The sequence below is a fragment of the Cimex lectularius genome, unplaced genomic scaffold, assembly GCF_000648675.2.
Source record: "Cimex lectularius strain Harlan isolate CLEC.00 unplaced genomic scaffold, Clec_2.1 scaffold1, whole genome shotgun sequence".
In the NCBI taxonomy this organism is placed as follows: Eukaryota; Metazoa; Arthropoda; class Insecta; order Hemiptera; family Cimicidae; genus Cimex; species Cimex lectularius.
In genome coordinates this window covers 1,749,329-1,756,166 of record NW_019392813.1, presented here as the reverse complement: position 1 = coordinate 1,756,166, position 6,838 = coordinate 1,749,329, and the positions used below count along the sequence as shown (strand labels likewise).

General features: G+C 35.0%; 1 non-coding gene across 1 annotated transcript; it reads right to left on the bottom strand.

Moving 5' to 3' along the window:
• Positions 1–6,460: 6,460 nt before the first annotated feature.
• Trnae-uuc lies at positions 6,461–6,533 on the bottom strand. The gene has a single exon. It is a non-coding gene; the product is annotated as a tRNA-Glu (tRNA).
• Between the last annotated feature and the right edge of the window lie 305 nt (positions 6,534–6,838).

Sequence of the window (6,838 nt, the reverse complement as noted above, 5' to 3'; positions counted from 1 at the left end):
GAAGCCGTTAAATGACCGTAATGCGGTAAGAGCAATAAAATAATCGTTTGTAGCCGTCGTACATCGTGGTCGACCACTTCCTTCTATTCAATAGAGACTTCCGGTAGCTTTAAACCGCTGAAGACCATCGTGAATGGTAGTGAGCGGCACGCCAAACACTTGGGCTATGGAACGGACCCGTTGGCCAAAGCATCTACCCAAGCGAGATCCCCTTGACTTAAAACCATGCTATTTAGATAGAAAAATCTGTTTTTTCTCAAATTTATTGTTTCGTCAAATAAAATTTAAAAAACCAAATAACTCACTCGACGAGTTGACTCTGGAAAAGATGAAATTGAACGGATTATTTTTACTTTTAACTTAAGAAGGTAAAATGTTTAGTAACTCTCTATAAGGTAAACAACAAGTTATTAATGTTATGTTGTCGTTTTAAGTAAACTATTAATCTTTATACCTAGTAATTATGAAAAATAAATAAATAAATGCAAGTATCCGGTTTTTTGTCTTTGAATGTATAATAATTGTCTGGTTTTATAATGATACATAAAAAATTGAATGAAAGTCTAATTTAGTTATGCCTTTTGTTTAATTTTCTCATCTATTGTTCCCATATTACCGTATATTATTGTTGAAAACACAAACTAATTTCGTAAAAGCAGTCAAGGATAAACGGTCAAGATAAATAATAAAGGGAAATTTTTCAAGAAAGAAAAATAATGCCATGCTGCAATTTTTATTTATGTTTTAAGATTGAATCTATTCAGTCAAATTGAATGATTGAACGACTAGAGGACGGCAATAGCAAATCGGTTTTATGTTTACTTGCAATGGGTATAAATAGCAGTTTAAAATGTAAATTTTAATGCACTTTGAAATATCGCCTCGTTATTTCTTGTGAACATAAAACCCAAACAAGTTCAACAGTTATAGCCAATTGTATACAGATGAATAAATTTTACTCTTAAATTATGTAACACCCTTATGACATGGCATTAACAGAAATAACAGTGAGTTCAATTTGCCCGGAGGGAAATAAAATATTTAGTAATTTGAGTATAAAAATAAAATAACTCATGCATAAAACATAAAAAAGGCTAAACGCTACTTGAAAAAGTAACAAAAGATTAAATAAAATTTCAGACAGGACAAAACATTCTAACACAAAATTTGTAAAAAATTATGAAGTTGAATTTCTAGTTTTTCTCAATAATTCGGAACATATAAGATTTTATCTCTAAACGATTTCGTTTGACTTAGTACGTAATATCTATTAAAAAATGTTGACGATATAATTAGAAAACGGGCAAAAGACTAACAGTACGGCCACTACTGCACTCTGCGGACACGTGCTATGAGAAGCACCCAATGCTGGCACTCAGTTTGTTATCTGGTTAAGGCGTCTCGGGGCGAACTAGAGGGGAACTTGGGATGTGAAGTAGTCGAGAGGGCTTGACTTGTAGAGTTAGGATGGGTTGAAACTTGAGTAAGCGGGAACGTATTTATTCGTTGACGAAGGGTATGTTAAGGTCATTGTGATAATAAGAAGTTTGAGAATTCTTCTGAGGACTTTTGGTTGGAAAGCTTGGGTTCGATAAAGTAAGCTGATGAAGCACCAAGGCTCGAGTATCTAATGTTTCATCTTGCATGCAAGATAAAAATGATTTAATAGGCTATTACCAGTTGAGACTTTGCACCAACAGAGGACTTTTCTGCTGTTTCCTCTTCTAACTACAACGCAATCCACAAGTTATTACTGTTTACGTTTTAAGTTCCTAGTTATTATGGAAAATAAACAAATAAGCAAGTGTACGATTTTTCTCTTTGAGTGTATTTAATCGTTTATATACTTAAGATTTCAACAATAATAACAAAATCTCAAATTGATCAGGATTTGCTTAATCGCCTTAAATTTGATTATTGATTTGATTTAAATTTTAATGGAAATTAATTGTTGTTAAGGGAAATTTAGTTATTAAACAAATGCTTGCATGAAGAAAATGTGCACTAACGTTTTATTGGCTGACGTATAAATGTGAATGATTTTTTATCATAAACCAATGATTTATTTGATGTCAATAAAAGTACACATTATCTTTCTAAATAGTTGTTAATTTTGATAATTAGCCAGCCTCCGTATTAGCGATCTTGGGATGAAGTAGTCGAGAGGGTTTGTAGAGATAGGATAGGTTGAAAGATTGAGTGAAACTTGAGTAAGCAAGAATAGATCAATTCTTTGGTACCTTTAAGTCATAGACATAGTAAGAAGTTTGGACAATTCTTCTGAGGACTTTTGGAAAGCTTGGATTTGTTAAATTAAGCTGATGAAACGTTTCCGCTCGAATATCTAATGTTTTATATTGCATACAACCTAAGAATAAAACCATACCGGCGCACATCTTTGCAGAGTAGGTCCCCATTTTTTGACTTTCCAATTGAGGTACTGATTCGCGAATAATTTACTATATGCCTCTCCAATACTAGAGAACCAAATGAGGGACTTCTAGAAACTAGGCTTTTTTTTTTGACTGGGGCTTCCGACAGCTAGGTCATTTCAGCCCCCAACTATATCTATATTCTATTTACCCTTTCAAACACTACATTCATACAAATAAATACATTCATACACATAAATACAACCATACAGTACACTCATTCCGTTTGGTCGGTGGAGTACTTGATATTCCTCCACCGACCCTATACTCAAACTAATCTAGATTGGGGTCGATGGCGTACTTTTATAAATATTCCGCCATCGACCCCGAACACACACTCTTACGCTCTCATCGTTCGAGGGGTGATGATGACGTTATATTTCACCCTCACCCATCGCCATTCACGCTAATAAATACATGCACTCAGATAAAACATATTGACACACAACACATAAGACATACTATATACAATAAAAAACCCCAATTTCCCCTAAAAAGCGGAACAGGGGACTGAAACTAGCTACCGTGTTCGAGAACTCTTCTTAAGTCCGGCGGCATGCCTACACGCTCTCTGTATGGAGCCAAGGCATGACACGCCTCTATTATGTGGGGCACATCGAGCAACCTTTCTCTGCATAAGGGGCACCTGCGCGGGTTTGGCCCAAAAGCAGGTGCCCATGTGTCAACCGCGTACACTAGGCTATTCTCGCGAAGTCTTCTGATTTTTAGAGCTTACATTACGGACCGTTTGGAATTTATTTCCTGTCAAGGATGCCATTAATGACGGATCCGTAGTGCGATAAGAGCAATAAAATAATAGTTTCTAGCCATCGTAACATCGTGAGTGGTAGAGCGCGGCACACCAAGTAATTGGGCTAAGTAACAGATGCTATTTCGTTAGCCAAAGCAAGGTCTTCTCGACTTGAAACCATGCTTTTAAGAAAATAATTCTTTCATCATAGAAAATTTAAAAAACCAAATAACTCATTCGACAAGTTGACTCTTGAAAGGGAGAAATACAACGGATTTTCTTTATTTTTAATATAGAGTGTAAAAGGATTAGTTACACTCTATAAGGCAAACAACAAGTTGCTGATGTTATGTTACGTTTTAAGACAACTTTATGCCTATTTATTATGGAAAATAAACAAAGAAGCAAGTGTCCGATTTTTTGACTTTGAGTGTATGTAATTGTTTATATAGTAAATATTTCAACAATAATAAAAAAATCTCAAATTTACAATCATCTGGATTTATTCTAAATTTTATCAGCTTCTATTAAATATATAAATACTCAATTAATTATACACAATTTTTTTCGAAATGCAAAATTGTGTATAATTAATTGAGCATCTAGATTTAGTTAATCGCCTTATATTTGATCATTTTAATGGGAAACGTTAAATTTATTGTTGTTAAGGGAAATTTAGTCATAAAACAAATACTTGCAAGATAATATGAAATAAAGTTCTATTGGCTGACCTATGTAAATATGTTCAGGATAAAATGATGAATTATTCGATGTCAATAAAAAAACACGTTATCTTTCTAAATAGTTAGATTTGATAATTAGCCAGTCCGTATTAGACAGGAGGAAAATACTGAAATACAATATTTCACAATATATTTACAAGGGAATTGATAGATTAGGCCTATGGAAACCGTCACATATATATTTCCTTGGAAGGGGGATGTAATATTGGTAGGCGACAACCGGAAGTGTGTTTGGAGAGGGGGCGGATATGCAATCTCCAAGCCCCACTAAGAGGGGGGGTGGTAATAAAATGTTTCATTAATATTCTACAGAAATGGTGGAACAGCTTTCTCAGAGGGAGGCAATTACTTTTCATCTGATTGGTACCACCATAAGGGAGGCCGCGATTATGTTTGGGTGTTTATTGCCTCGTGTAAATTTTATCGGAGGGCGCACCGGCGCAAAAACAGGTATTATTAAACCGAAACTGGTTCCGGGGGGGATTGTATTTAGTTTGACACGTTGAAATCCGTTCGACACAAACCATTGAACATGTAAGAATAAAATAATAAAAAATTCATCAGAGATTATTCTAGCATTATGACTCAAATCCGTAATCTAGTACTTGTCAGCGGTTAATGCAAAATTAATAATTTCTGTCCTCTTGTTACCCGTGGAGATATTTCAAGTCAACATTAGTTATTTAAGGACTTTATTTTAAAAATACTCTAATAAAAATAGAATTTTATACTATTAAAACACTCTCTATAAAATTAGAGTTTTATCCTGACAAGATATAAAAATGATAAATCCTTATGAAATAATAGCGTAGAAAAAGTTTATGCAAGGGTTTATGTCGATACGTAAAGACAATTAGAAACAACTGACCGCTGCTTTAGAGTGAGGTGCGGAAACGAGTTCAAGTCAGACAGATACAAGCCGGGGGTCTCACAAGGGGGCATTTTTGGTACTATCCTTTATATCATTGATACTGCTGACATACCTACACACCCTAATATCATTATCACCACCTACGAGGTCGATAACGAAATTTTGTCCTCTAACTTGGATCTTATCCAAGCTACTGCCGACATCCAGGAACATCTTGACCTTAACGAAGACTAGTGCAAAAAGTGGAGGACAAGACTGAATGTAGAAAAATATACTCAACGTTCATATTAGAAAAAAAAAAACCTTCACTCCATCAACAACAAAGACTATAGGTATACAAGAGACTAACTTGGAATCCCCACACGTGTCTTAAGAAATAACAACTTTGCAGAAGACGTGGACAATTATGAAGACTTCTAGGAGCTAAATCCGTTATCACCGACACTAACTAACCTTATACAATCCATACGGATTGGAACTGTCCTGTCAAGCCATTCAACATCCAGCACATCGAATCCTACCAATAAAAAGCTGCTTATCACGTCACTAAAACCTCACTATTCACAGTGATCTCATCATTTCTTTGGTCAATGAACTGATCAGTTCTCAATTCCAAAGAACGTTTCACGCCAACCTCTCGATCCGTCCTAACCCTATTGCTCGAGCTTTTTCTACTCATTCCCTAGATCTCGCCACGTCGCCTTACTCGACGTTAGCTTCGCGACTTCCTTGCCACTTATCCCGAACACTAAGTGCCAACATTGGCTGTTTCTCATGGCGTGTGTCCCTCCGGTGAGCACTGGCATTAGTTCTTTGACTGCGTGAAATAATTTTTGTTATCCCATTTGTTATAGTTAGTAATACATAGTACAAACAAAATAATTAAAAAAAGATTGAAAATTATATTAAGAAGTAAAAACCCGACAGCTATTATTGAATATGAAAAAACAACGAAAACGATCGGAACAAAAGCCACTCTAAGGTAATAATTTTCTTGGATTAGAATTCAATTCCGTTTACAAAATTGATACTTCGAGCTTAGTGGGGAAAAAAGGTCCTTCCATTTAAATCGGTGATTCCTCAATGAGATAAGAAACATTAATGTTCATAATTTGAGTTGACGTCAACATTTACTTACCTCGGGAGCAGAAACGTTCTTTAATGGGAATAAATATAAAATAAGAGGGCCGATTGGGCCTGTATTATTATTGCTCTGAGATTAGAGGCATATCTGGGGCTCCTCTTAAATAATACAGTTCTAGTTTCCCTGAAATTACATCGTCCCTTCTAATATTTATCTCGGCCATGTCCAGCCATAAGTTAATCGTGCTTTACACGGTTGTTCTGGTAAAAACAAATACTTCAGCATAACGTTAACAAATTTTTTTAAATTTACGTATAACAATCTCAATGTAATTAAAATTTAGTAACGAGTTTAGTATGTATACACATCATCTACATGACTTTAAAAGATATATTAGGTTTGGACCAAAAATAAGTCGAATGATTTATATATATTTTCCGAGGTTTTAAGGTTGAGGGGCTTTGAGTTATCGGAGTGAGGTTGTACCATTACTGCTCCAAGAACGACTAAAAAGAGATATGCTTAGTTATTAGTAGTCTTACAATTAATTAAGGCTTTCAGTTGAGATAAAAAAGTCAATGGCACGAGCGGGATTCGAACCCACGATCTTCGGCTTGAAACGCCGCTGCTCTACCACTTGAGCTATCGTGACCTCGATCCACTCGGACACCAACTTCCCATCTCAACCACACCTTTTGAATTTTCCTTCCTTTTTGCCATTTTTTTATCTCGACTGAAAAACTGAATTAATTGTAAAATATTAATTGGTCAAGCGGACCACGAAACTAGTGAATTGAATAAGTTATTAGTAGTATTTAAAAGTAATAAATACATATCTGTAAAACCTGATCACTTTATTTGTCATTCAAATCTAGTTTCTTTTGTTTGTACGATAAAGGGAAACTGAAACTTATTTATTTATTTTTGTTTTTCAAACTAGCTAAAAACACCTCCCTT